This window comes from Drosophila navojoa, chromosome X (genome assembly GCF_054131105.1).
Source record: "Drosophila navojoa isolate 15081-1374.11 chromosome X, UAZ_NAV_1.0, whole genome shotgun sequence".
Lineage (NCBI taxonomy): Eukaryota > Metazoa > Arthropoda > Insecta > Diptera > Drosophilidae > Drosophila > Drosophila navojoa.
The window spans coordinates 21,191,555-21,206,388 of NC_142895.1; the positions used below are offsets into that span (position 1 = coordinate 21,191,555).

The 14,834-nt window shown below is 37.8% G+C and overlaps 1 protein-coding gene across 3 annotated transcripts in view; it reads right to left on the reverse strand.

Annotated features, from left to right (window-relative positions):
- The window catches only part of RunxB (RUNX family transcription factor Runt related B), a 40,435-nt gene extending 36,142 nt beyond the window's left edge, over positions 1-4,293 (reverse strand). Inside the window, exons 1-2 of one of the 3 annotated variants that reach the window (XM_089264295.1) lie at positions 3,563-4,288; positions 3,215-3,349 (exon numbers count right to left, since the gene is read on the reverse strand). The gene's annotated coding sequence lies outside the window, so the exon portion shown is untranslated. Of the gene's footprint in view, positions 1-3,214 lie in introns of all 3 variants that reach the window. The other 2 variants (XM_089264296.1, XM_089264294.1) reach the window with 2 other exon arrangements.
- Positions 4,294-14,834: the final 10,541 nt, after the last annotated feature.

Below are 14,834 nucleotides of genomic sequence, written 5' to 3' on the forward strand. Positions count from 1 at the left end.
TAATAATTGCATATTCTAGAAGACTCGTTCCCAATCTAAAATGTCTCCTTCTTAGTCCCTCTCAATGGAGACAGACCTAGATTAAACCTCTCCTTCTCTTCTACATCAGAGACACACACACTCACTCTCCATCTTCCATTCATCTCGAAAGAGTCTGTCTCTCTGTCTCTCTCTCTATCTATATCTCTCTCTATCTATCTTTCTATCTATCTATCTCTCTCTCTATCTCACTCTCTCTCTATCTCTCGCTCTATCTCGCATTTCCTCCCACTATTTTTCTCTTTCTATCTCACTCTCTCTATCTCACTCTCTCTCTCTCTATCTCTCGCACTCTTTCCCACTCACTCTCTCAGTCAATCTTCAGAAACACATAGATCAATGAGACTTATTTATATTCTCCACAAATCTGTATCTCCCACTGTTTACACATTCCATTTTCAAGTAAACAAGTTCTCTCCCATACTCACTCTCAATCTCTATTGCTCTCTCTCTCTCGCTCACTCTCTATCTTTTTATCTCTATCTCTCTCCTTATCACTCTCTCTCTCTCCCTCTCTGTTTATCTTCTGTGAGATTGGGTTTCATTCTTCAAAATTTCCTGGATCAGTAGCACAAACTCACTTTCCATCTTTCACTCTCTCTCTCTCACTCTATCTCCGTCACTTTACACATAAATACATAGATCAACGAGACTATTTCATTCTTCACAGATGCCTAGATCATTGACACACACTCACAATGTTTCGCCCGCAAAAGTATGCAACAGAATTTTGGCCACGCTTGTCACATTTTGATTTGTGTGTAGAGCAAATGTTGATGCTGGCGCTGTCTACGGCTGCAGCTCTGCTTGTGGACGACCGTGCGACCGCACACCTTTGCGCGCAAATTGCATTTAAGCCGCCGCCATCGAGTGCAACTCAATTAAATATTAAAAATCATGGCCAATACGTAGCCTGCGGCCAACTGCTGCCCCAAGCGGGCGAGAGTCCAGCCGAGGGCCTACTCAACTAAGATGGATGGCGGCCTACAGCTGCAATATGTGCTAACGGATTCCCCAGGACATCAACAAAAAAAAAAAAGAACGTGAAATGGAAACAGAGATACAAAAAAAAAAAAAAATTGTATATAAATAAAAATGATAATAATAAAGCGCCAGCTGTTGTCCGTTTGTGTTTGGCCACCAAAAAAAAATCAACAATGTGCAATCGCACATACACACACACGCACACTCACACACATACTCACACATACTTTTTGGAGCTGCATATAAAAGAAACGCGTGCCGCGCATTACGTTTTGTTTTTGCGATTGCCATGCGACAACTATTTTTGTTGCTGTTTATGTACACACACACACACACACACACACACGCAGACAGAGTGCGTGCGCGTCTGCCTGTGTGTGTGTGCACAATCTGTAGGTAGTATATGTACTCGTTTTTTACAACTTCCGTTTGAATTTTTGCATACACAACGGTCGCAGCTGGACAACAAATGAGCTCGTCCAGTGACTATGCGGCGACATATGTGGCCACAGAGGCGGCACACGAGCCAAAGGCACCGAGCAGAGCAACAACAACAACAACAACAACAGCACAGACAACGGACAGCAGACAACGGACAACGGCCAGCAGACAGCAGACTGAAGGCCAAAAAGAGGGAAAATGAGTTGATGCACGATATGCAAATGGAAATGGAGAGGGAAATGGCAGCTTGTTGGGGCAGTCTTCATAAGGCTGCATGGAGCTATGATCTGAGCTATTATCAGAGCCATGAAATCGCTGTATCGCTGTGGGCTTGTTAACAGCTTGAAGGGCCAATGCAACGCCCTCAAGATATCAATATATTACTGAGTTCGCTGTTTAACGGTAACCCATAAAGTGTGTTAAAATTTATACTAAATCATCTTTGCTTAGACTGGGCTGCCCCTAAGCTAGCAGAATTCTAATCGACAATTTCGTTAACATTCCAAATGCTGGCAGTTCCTATATATTGGCAGATATTTCTCAAGAGGCATTTATATATATTTTTGTTAAAAAATCTAACTGTAGAATTGCACGATTTTGCCAATTGGCCACTGTTCCAATAGGTATGGACCCAATTCTCTGGGGTCTACAGTAACAGAGCTGACAAATTTGGGGTCTAAGGCTTAACAAGAAAATATGTACAGTTGCAATAAGTAATTATAAATACCCCGGTAAATCGAAAATCGCGATAAATTGAGAACAAAAATCGATACCCTTAAAAGAAATTCGCTCTCAATTTTTCTCGATAATTTGAATTTTAGTGTAAATCGAAAAAATAAAACTCATCTTCTTGGTACTTCGAAATATCGGGATTCTTCTGTATATAAATTACAAGGTAATTACGTAGCTCCATGAATCCAAAAGAGTTAGTAGACAGAGAGTTTTTCCTAAATAATATAGACAGAGAGTTTTTCCTAAATAATATAGACAGATGGTTTATCCTAAATAATATAGACAGAGAGTTTTTCCTAAATAATATACACTCACAATATTGATGAAGGGAATTGGCATACAGAATAAATATATATCTTCGAACTTTTTACAGATTTTAATTAATGGAAATAACGGCAATAACATTCTTCAATTTGTCACGCCCTCGACGTGGATATATAATTTTTGATAATACTAAGTGTAAGGCTGTAAAAGAAATGTTGTTCCAATACCCTGCAGAAGCATAAAAATTTGTATATAATTTTTTGTGAGCTTTAAAAATGCCAAATTGGTTTTTGGATTCCTAGGAGTCTAAGGCATCGCAACTCATCATATGCCTAACGGGGGCCAAGGATAAAAGAAGAAGGTAATTTCGATGTTCCCCGTTAAGATGATAGAGATGATCTTTTCGAATACCACGTCTCCTATAAACGTATATAAGGAATATAAAATATATAATCCCCAAATTTCACACCTAGTGAGGAAAATCTGATACCATAGATGAGACCAGGGAACCTACGAGTACATATGAACGGACGAATGGATCATAATCCTTTCTCCTCATGCTAGAGCTAAAAAAAACAATCTCAGATATATTTATATATGAAAACTCATGAGCTGCTGCCTGATTGACTGATCTTAGCCTAAGGTTTTTGCTTTATGGACTGCATGCATTTGGGATCAACTCCTTTGATCATTTCCGATCAATTTCAATTATTTCATATGTTCACTTGGGATAAATTATATTCATTTGGCTTACATTTCTTCTGGCACTAGACGTATATTCCAATAGGGCGTATTTCAGTTTTGAATTCTTCAAGTAATCTAAGCTTTTTTTTTATATATTTTTTGTTTATTTTACATGATGAAAAAAAAATGGAGAATATGACTTCAACTATATCACAATTGGGCACAATAAAAAAATGAACGTGTAATTTAATATTTATATATATTTCAATGATATTCAAGGTATAACATTTTGATGAGTACACACACACACACGCACGCTCGCACGCACATTAAAATGCACACACACTGATATACACACACACACACAGACACACACAGTCACACACACGCGCGCGTACAACTGATTAATAAAACCGACTGTGAATTGAGCTTGAGTTTTGGTGCGGCTTTTGTGGCACTTGGAGAACGGCTCGGCTCGGCTTTGGCTGGCTGGCGATCGAATCAAACGACACGGAGATATTAAACTATTTTTTTGCGGTAACCATGAACGCGACCACTATGAGCGGTTGGCGACGCCGACAGCGAAGTCAGCGGCGCGTCATCATAATCACGACGGCGGCCAAGGACGCGGGAGAGTGCGAGGTGGGGCCGGGCCGAAAAGGCGACAACGAGAACGGGACGTAGCAGCAGCCGCAGTAGCAGCGGCAGCGGCAGCGGCAGCGGCAGAGATGTCTAGATGCTGGATGCTGGATGCTAACGCCTTTTGGAGTGCGAGTGCCGCCTCTTTTAGCGTTTCTCAAGCAACCGCGTTGGGTATATAATTCTTTTTCTTGGCTTAACATTTACCACGAGAACCAGTAGCAGTGGTTTTTGCTTGTGGTGTCCCAGCAGCGACGCCAACAGCGACTGCAGCGCAGCCAACTGGCAACAGCATCGCAATGCCTGTCGCTGCCGTCGCTGCCGTCAGCGTCGCTGCGTCGACAGCAGCAGCAGCAGCGGCAGCAGCAACGGTAACATCGGGCGGCTGCGGCTGCGGCAGCGCCACTGACGAACCGTAAGCCACGCCAAAAACCGAAACCGAAACCAAAAACGTCAACTACACCACAAGCAGAAAGGCCGCAACGATGTCTTCAAGTTGGTACCCCAACGACACAGCCTCAACGACCTCGTCTCCGGCCCACCCAACTCCTGCTGATGCTGGAAGTGCTGCTGCTGCTGCTGCTGCAAAAAGAAAAAAAAGAAACTCCTGTAAAAAAAAGCGCTCAATTTTGGCGCTCGCAACACCTTCGCTGGCTGCTTAGAGACCAGCCAGGGACAGCGGCTGGAAGCCTGGGCTGGGCTGGGCTGGGCTGGGAGAGCGAGAGCAAGGCGAGCAACAACAAAAAAAAATTGAGTCGAATCTCGCAGCTGGAAGCTGCGTCCTGCTTGACTCATTTTTCTATGCAGCGCTTATGGTATCGTTATTTTTCTTTCTTGCTCAGGCTGTTGTTGTTGTTGTTGTTGTTGTTGCTGTTGCTGCTGCTGTTTCTCTTTGGCGCTAGCAACCCCCAAAAGACGTCTTGGAATTGCGCTGCGACGTCTTTCGACGCTTTCGACTCAAAGCAAAGTAGAAGAAACAAAAAAAAAATAGAATCAAAGAGAAAAAAAAGGAAGGAATCTCAACGCGCAGCGTGGTAAATAAGGCGCTATCGACGACTCCCTGAACTCCGCTCAGTCGGCGCTCAACCTCAGAATTACAAGTCCGAGATGTTGGCCAAAAACTGAAACCGGCGCGCGGCTTTGCGGCGAGCCTCTAGCTAACCAGAGAATGTGCATAGCCAGTCAGCCAGCCAGGCCAGAGCCGGCCAGACCGGCCAAGTGAGACGGGAAGCCAATCGGAGTGAGATGGCCGGCGGAGCGAGCGTGCCAGAGCGAGATGGCGCACCAGTGTGTGGGCGGGTTAGAGTGAGTGCCAGAACTAGCGGTAAAAATCTTGCGGCTGCCATTTGCGGCCAAAGACGAGGCAATTTTTTTTTCTTTTTGCTTTTTTTTTCTGCTTCTGCTGCTGTTGCTGGAGCTGAAACTAGGTGCTCCAATGGTTGTTCGGTGCCGAATTGGACGACTTGAGTGAAAAATTGCAATGCCTAACCACATGAGCATAAGACGTCCTCTCACCAATACACACGCACGCACACGCACACGCACATATTCAAAAGTAGGTGGATTCGTTGAGAATTTTTCGTGTTTTTTTTTTGTTCTTTGTCATCAGGGCGGAGTTTTCTTGGGACGTGTCGGCATATTAACCGTTCAACCCTCCTACATTTTGCGGTTACTACATGTAGCAACAAGACGCGAGCGCTAAGCTGCAAGGATGGGGGAGGCTAGTGTCGGTGGTGGTGGTGGTGGTGAAGGCAGTTGGTGGCAGTGGTGGCAGTGGTGCCGGTGTCAATGGTGGTTGTATATATTGTCAGTCGGCGGTTGCGCAGCAAACATGTCGAAGGGTGTGCGGTTGGCATAATGAAACCACAAGAATTATTATACGCTGCGGTCGATTACTATATCAAAATGCTAATCCAAACGCTGCCAGAGCCGACCCGTTAGCCAACCAAACGGCGCTGCGCGCAGGCCAATGAGCGCCGTCGCCCAATTACCCGGCGCATCGCTCCGACAAGCAGCTGAAGCATTCGAAAATGGTGGCACTATCCTGAGTCAGTTTCGAATAGATGTGAAACGGATCTCGGCCAATGCAACGTCTAACAGCAAAAAAAATATCTGAAAATCAAACAGAAATATTAAACATTTAAGAAAATTATGCGGAAAAACTGTGGGCGAAGTTCCATAAAAATTTATTCTGAAAATAATGTTGATTTATAGGTACATATATTATTATTATTATTATTATTATTATAATTTTTTTTTTAATCACTTTATAAACATTTTTGATTTATTTTTTTTAAATTCTTTAATTTCACATTAGATTTACTTAATTCAAAATTTGCGTGTTTCACCTATAAATATAAAAACTCAATAAAATAAATATATAAAAAAAATGTAAAAAATTACATGCTAAAAAAATATAAAATAAAATTATTACAGTGAATAAACAAAAATATAATGAATTATAAAAATATTATTATTAACTATAAAAATTTAAAAATAATTATTAATGAGTACAAAATACAATTGGAAAAAAAAATCAAAAACGAATACTAAAAGCCACAAACATGAAAATAATATTAATTTCTACATTTTGCATTATATATATGCATTATATAATATATACATTTAATGTATATTCATATATGTATTTTTTTTTAATATATTTTGTTAAATTTTAATCACAGCTAAAACATTTCAAATGAACAAAATACAAAAAATAAAACATTTGTTAATTAAAAATTACATATTGGGACAATGAAAACTAAAAATTTGTCATATATATTTTATTTTTTATTGATAATTTCATATTTTTTTTAATTCTTTCCACATTTAACAATGTTTTAAAATGGGTTGACTCTAAAAAGACAAAGCAAAATATAAAAAAAAAAAAAAAAAAATCCTGTGCAAAATCAGACAATCAATAAAAATATGACTCTTTAACTGTGAAATCTTAGCTCTGAGCTCCTTTCCAAGAAATTTGAAATGAATGAATGCAAATGCTTTGAAATAAACTGCTAAAAGGATCTGCGTGTACATTCAAAGGATCCCAGATGAACGAACGGGGCTAAATAAAAGCGGCTGTTGTTCCCAATCAAAAATATAAATTGCTAGCCATACCCTTCACTCCAAGCTTCTATGGAAATGCTCATTTAAAATGGAAATGGGAATTTAGTATATATTCGTTATTGAACACAGATATCCATAAATAGGCTCAAAATATTTGAATAGAAAATGAAAAAAGCAAAGGAGAGAATGAATTCTAATATTAATTTCAGTCTGAGCAGACAGAGAATATATTTTAAGAATTTATTATTATTATTTTTTATTATTAAGTTGAATTTATTATTTGGGCGTTAAAAAGCTAATAATAAAATATATAAACAAAAATTAATTATTTAAATAATTCAAATAAAAAATAAAAATAAATAAATAAAATACAGTATGATATAATACAAAGAAAAAGGCTGAGAAAACTCTCTATGGACTCTAAAAGAAATTTCTACATGTGGAAATTTCTTCAAAAATACATACATTATACATTTCGGAAATGAAAAGTATTACAATATATATTTTACATTATAGAGACTTAAAACCATAATTAAGCATAATTATTGTTTCCAAATGAATAATCGCCATAAGAGATCAACTTGAGAATATCTAATCTCTCCTGATAAAATCGTAATAATTAGGAATCAAAATATTGCAAATGAGACCACTAAAATATATAACATATTATAAGAGAATATCATATAACTAGACTACATATATTGTGCTTTATATACTACATACAATATGAATTTGAATACAAAGCAAAATATTAAATTGCCATAACATTAAATCCTATAAAAAGTCCAGCGAAGGCTGCATGAATTTATGTGAATTTGTGTATTTATCATTAGGAGCAAAGTGAGAAAGAGAGAGAGGGAGAGCGGGAGGGAGAGGGAGTGAGAGAGAAAGAGCAATTGATAAGTGGGAAACTGGTGTACCACAGGCCAAAGTGTGGGCCTCGTTACGAACGTCTCGAGGTGGGCCAATTAAAACATAACCCAAATACGAAGAACCAAACAAACAAATGGAAGGCGGCTCGAGTGGGAGTGAAGTGAGTGTTTTTTATTTTTATTTATTTATTTTATTTTATTTTTTTTCTTCTTTGGCTGGGTCGCGTGACAACCGCGAAGAAACACCCCAAAGAGAATGGCCATGGCGATGGGCGATGGGCGATGGGCGATGGGCGAGAACAATTATGATCAGAAAAACAACAAGAACAACGATAGCAACAACAACAGCAACAACTAGAAGAGCAACAACAACAACAACAACAGCAACTACAAATTGTTGACTGGTGTTGCACTCAAGGCAAAAACAAAAGCAGCAAAAGAATCCTTGCCGTTGAGATTTTGTGCAAATAATTTAAGAGGCAGTAAAAAGTAAACGACTCGTCGCGCTGGCAGTAGCAGGTGGGGCACTCACACACACACTCACACACTTGTAAATGTTTATATATGTATATGTATATATGAACATTAATGGGCAGAACTGCGATGACAAGCGACAAAAGCTGTCGGCTGTTGACGGCTCTTCTGGCAGCTTTTGTGTGTTGATTTTTCTTTTAATTGTTGCGGATTTGCATTCTGACACATTTGTCAACCTCAACCTCAGAGTCGCGCAGCGTAGCCAACGACGGCGGCGTCAGTACACGCACACACACTCACACACACTTGCACTGAGAGCAAAAGGGTTGCCTACAAGGCAGGTCGCCAAGTGTGAGTGGGCCGTGAGTCTGGGATGTGGTCGGGTGTTCGCATTTGCTGGAAAACCTCGTTTGTACAGGTTGTATGAGAAGCGTTTATTATTTATTAGCTGGCATCTGTGTGTGTGTGTGTGTATGACAGGAGGAGAGGCCTTAAGCCCGTTGGGATAATAATAAACGCCGGGGCCAAGTCATTTGTTAGAGAGACTCAACAATAACACCTACCAACCGACAATGCGTGTGTGTTTACGTGTGTGCGTGTGTGTGTGTGTGAGCGTGTGTACAAGTGTGTTTTGAGTGACATGTGTCAAAACTGAAAAACTACGCGAATTTGTGTCAAATACCCTTGTCAGCCCGCTTCAAGTGCAAGAAAATACTCGAGCAAGCATGTGCCGTGATTGGGCACGTTGGAAGAGATGTAAAACAGTGGGCTAAAAATAGATATATGTAGACTTGAAGATGTAGAGGTGCAGGTATATAAAGATATGGGAATGTAGAGATATAGAAATATGTAAATATAGATATAGAGATATAAAAATGTAGAGATGAGTGATATAGAGATGTAGTGATATACGAGATACTGAGATATGGAGATATATATTGAGATATGAAGATATTGAGACATAGAGGTATTGAGATATAGAGATATGGAGATATAGAGATATAGAGATATAGAGATATAGAGATATGGAGATATTGAGATATAGAGATATAGATATATAGAGATATAAAGATATAGAGATGTAGAGATATAGAGATATAGAGACATTGAGATATTGAGATATTGAGATATAGAGATATAGGCACATACAGATATTGATATATAGAGATACGGAGATATGGAGACAGATATTGAGATATAAAGATGTAGAGATATAAAGATATAAAGATATAGAGATATAGAGATATAGAGATATAGATATATAGAGATATAGAGATATGGAGATATAGAGATATGGGGATATTGAGATATAGAGATATAGACACATAGAGATATAGATATATAGAAATATAAAGATATAAAGATGTAGAGATACTGAGATATGGAGATAGATATTAAGATATAAAGATGTAGAGATATGAAGATATATATATATATAGAGATATAGAAATATGGAAATATAGATATAGAGATATAAAAATGTAGAGATATAGAGATATAGAAAGATAGAGATATAGAGATATAGAGATATAGAGATATAGAGATATAGAGATATCGAGATATAGAGATATAGAGATATAGAGATATAGAGATATGGAGATATTAAGATATAGAGATATAGGCACATACAGATATAGAGATATAAAGATTTGGAGATAGATATAGACACATACAGATATAGAGATATGGGGATATAGAGATATTGAGATATAGAGATATTAGATATACGAACATATAACTTCGCGTAGATCATAGAACATAAAGACGTAATGCTATAGTGCTATGGAGACTAATATATATATGGACATAGATAAAGATGTAGGAATATAAAGATATATATGTAGTTATAGGGGTAGTTAGAAAGACAAATATGATGTTAGACCCTCATGCATCACTTGCAAATATATAAATATACTCATGTTATTTAGTCGTAGTATATATATAGATAATAATTATAGATTTATATATGTATAGATAATAATTATAGATATATGTAAATTCGATATAAAAACTCTCCTCTCAGCTATATTATAATTGTATTCAACTACATATAGTATACTTTCATATAACACATATTCCATGCTTGGGGGGGGCTTGTAAAAAATTATAATCAATTTGGTCGCATCAGTATAAAAATGGTAAAGAACCGTTTAATGGATTATACGCGACTCGTAAGCCCAATGACAACAGTGAAGTCTCCACGCAGCTACGATGCGAAACTACTTATGAGGGTTGCTCGCAGATATTTCGCAAAATCCTCTATATGACTTCGTGTAAAAAAATAAAGAACAGAAGAGGCGAAATTGCCTTTGATCAATGAAAACAAATCATAAAACGCGGTTTACAGCTCCCATGTGTGTAATCGCTGACGTTTAACGTTTGGCCTTTTCCTCAAGGCTTATGACTGGCACGTGAGGGTGGCTCAAATAAATACAGAAACAAAAAACAAAGCCGAAAATATGCATAAGTGAGTAGAGCTCGACTTGCGGATACCGCGCCGTCTAACAAAAGCCTTATAACTTTATCTTAAACTTTTTATCTGTATATGTTCTGGATCTGCTTTTTTTTGCGTTTTTGATGCTGGCATCATTTGATATCGTATATGAAGCTCATTCTTAGACTATTGCAGCACATCATTCACTAGAAGCCCAGCATACCCTCTGCCATCAATTTGCAGGGCATTATAACAATCTTATTTACATCAGAAAAGGCCTTTAACATCTGTCGCGGGAATCTCAATCGAGACAAGTTAAAATTTTTGAAAAAAAAAACGAGTAGAAGAGCTATATTTGAAGTCTATGTTTTGATTTCGGTAAAGTCTTACAAGCCAAACGACAGCCAAATCGGCATGCAATTGATATCCTTGGAACTGATTGAATTACAGAGCAGACCATAAAATTTACAATTTACAATTTACAATTTGCAATGCACTTTATCGAGAGGGTTGAACTGTTGCCGTGAATAGTTAAGAAACCAGCCCTTGGTATACATATATCTGACAAATTAATGAATTAATGTATCTATGTATCTATGTATATATGTATCTATGTATATACATATGTATCTATGTATCTATGTATCTATGTATCTATGTATCTATGTATCTATGTATCTATGTATCTATGTATCTATGTATCTATGTATCTACGTATCTATGTATCTATGTATCTATGTATCTATGTATCTATGTATCTATGTATCTATGTATCTATGTATCTATGTATCTATGTATCTATGTATCTATGTATCTATGTATCTATGTATCTATGTATCTATGTATCTATGTATCTATGTATCTATATATCTATGTATCTATATATCTATGTATCTATGTATCTATGTATCTATGTACCTATGTATCTATGTATCTATGTATCTATATATCTATGTATCTATATATCTATGTATCTATGTATCTATGTATCTATGTATCTATGTATCTATGTATCTATGTATCTATGTATCTATATATCTATGTATCTATATCTATGTATCTATGTATCTATGTATCTATGTATCTATGTACCTATGTATCTATGTATCTATGTATCTATATATCTATGTATCTATATATCTATGTATCTATGTATCTATGTATCTATGTATCTATGTATCTATGTACCTATGTATCTATGTATCTATGCATCTATATATCTATGTATCTATGTATCTATGCATCTATGTATCTATGTATCTATGCAACTATGTATCTATATAGATACATGGATACATGGATATCTATGTATCTATGTATCTTCAGGTAGGTATCTTTACTTATTGATTCTTCTCTCATCATTTTGCTACAGCAGACATCGATATTCATATATACAATATATTTTTTGTTTACATCTGCACCAACTCAAAGCAAGTTTTTTCAGAACCTTAAATAGAATACAGAAGAAGAATAGAAGAACCTTAAATAGTCTTAAATAGTAGTTGATTCGCATTGACTTAATCAATCCAAAGCTTAGTTTTTGCCGTGAACTGTCCAAAGGCAATAATCCATTTACACTTTCAATGGAATAATAAATAATATAAACAAAAAAAAAACCGCTCTAATAAATCATAAAGAAGAAAATGAAAGAGAACTTTAGTTGAAAAGTAAAAAGTTTGTTGACTCGTGCATTGCGTGCAGTGCATAGTTAAAGGCCGTACTTGCCTTAATGGCCACACACTCACACACACACACGCACATACAACCATGTGATACGGCTAAAGGCAGCCAATGACGACAGCAAGCATAGCTATAAGGTTAAGGATAAGGACAATAATAAGTGACTAAGTGAGTGAACAGGGCACCAGATAACGATAACGTAAATAATGACCAAGGAGTCAAAAAAACAAAGTGAGAAAAAACAGTTGAAAGCGATGTGGTGGGAGCGGGGGGAAAACGTGCTCGATATGTTATAACCGCACGACGCTCTCACAGTGGTTCGAAAGACATTGCACAACACACACACACACACACACACACACACACACACACACACACATACAGAGACGGTGCGAAAGAAGAGGCGAAAAAATTGAATTGAACATTTCCGGGCCGACGCTGCCGGCAGCCATGCGGGCAAGGACAATGCGACTGTGGCGGACAGGAGTCTGGACAGCTCACAGAACATACATAGCTCCATTGGCATGTCCATGACTGACCCATTCAATTAAGCATGAAAAAAAATGAGCTGAGCGCGTCGTGCGTGGGCACCACGTGGAATGGCCAGCCTACGTGCCATGGATCCGGGACTCACTGCCATCCTGTTTCGTTGTTCGCAAAAAAAATACAAATAAAGGGACATCATATGCGAAAACGAATAACAGCACTTAAGGAGCCAGCGACGGACGCTGCCCGCAACAAAACACGCATCACTTGTCACACATACTTAGCAACAGAGACCGGCCGGAGCTGGGGGATGGGGACGGGGATGGGGATGGGGCAGGAGCCGGGGGCTGGCTATACCAATAACGCGCTCAAAAGGACTCACTTATTGTCATGTCCTGGTGTTGTTATTGAGGTGTAATACAATTTTTTCCATGATACCCATAACAATGGCAAAAAAAAGAACGTAAACGAAAACGAAATAGAAATAGAAATAAAATGAAAACGCCATGCCGACGCAATCAGAAAGGATAACGAGCCGTCGTCGTCGTCGTCGTCGTCGTCCTGGTCACATATGGCGGCATTAGTTTTAGCAACAATACCAAACTGTACAACTGGAGAGGGTGGCTACCGCACCGCCCCGCCACGGCCCGTCCCGGCGTACGTCGTCCGGGCATTGCATAAACTTGCAATTGAGCCAATTTGTAAAGTGCGGCAAGCCCATTAACGAGCCGGACTCGGCACACAGCACAACAGTGCGCGTTACAGGACAATGCCCACAATTCTGCTGCCAATCGAACGTCAGCACCTGCGTCATAAGGCGGCGACGGCGACCCAAATGGCAACCAAAGTTTTAGGGCTGTGTGACAGACCGGTTGGGGCATTCGTAAAACTTTTCGGTGCATAGCCCTTTTTATTTTGTATTCTCGTATTTTCTTTAGGGAGGGAGGGGTGAGGGGACGGCTCTAGAGAGGTTTACTACTTTGCATTACAAGCGCCCGCAGTTAAAATTAAAATAAAGTTCTTTCTGCTGGCTGGGCAGGAGCTGGAAGTTGGCTTCCTTTTTGTTTTATTCTGCTTCTGAATCTCTTTGCTGTTGTCGTTGTTGTTGTTGCTGTTGTGCTTAACTAGAAATAAATCTAAAACTCGCACATTTCTCAAAAGCCTCAGCTCCATTCGCTGATGGATACAAAGCGCGCAGGATACACCAGAATGGCAGGATGCCAGCCGGCCACACTTGGGCAACGCAATCTTATTTTGCATTTACATGCCCACATGCATTATGCATATATATTTGTCTCATGTGTGTGTGTGTGTGTGTGTGTGTGTATGGTTGATCCCATGGCTCATAGAATACTCTAACTGAATACCTTAGAGTAAAGCATTTAGCGACGTTCTAAGAAAACTTAAAAATTGTACTTTTTATATATTTGATAGTTGTGATTCTATTTTCCATAAATCTGAAGCATAAACAAATAATTTAGAAATAAAAGAAATATATATTAATCCATATATATATTTATATATATATACAAATTATCGAGATTCGACTGTATTAATTTTTTTTTATTTAAAAAAAACTTTGCTTTAATAATTTTGTTTTGGTCTCATTTAGTTTTTAGGCATTATTAAATATTGGAAAAATATTTAAAAAATAAATGAATTAAATTTGTATTCCTTAAAACATCACATTAACAGCCCGCGCTTAAATTTGTTCGATTTTCCCCATAGTTTAGATTTTATTAAACAACAAACTTTTTTTGAGGTGCTGGTGGAAAAAAGCTGTTAACCACTGTATAAATACTTTCTATGTAAATCGAAAAAAAAAAAATACTAATAATCGAATTATCGGCAATCGACTCTGCTATACTATATAATTGATGTATGAAGATATATAATATATTAAATACTATACTTTACTATACTATAATTGATATATCTTGATATATCATATATTGAATATCAATTTCATTTGTTGCATTTATTCTATACAGCGATTCAGCGAAAAACTCGTCACTGTTTCGTATAGCTGCAATGAAATA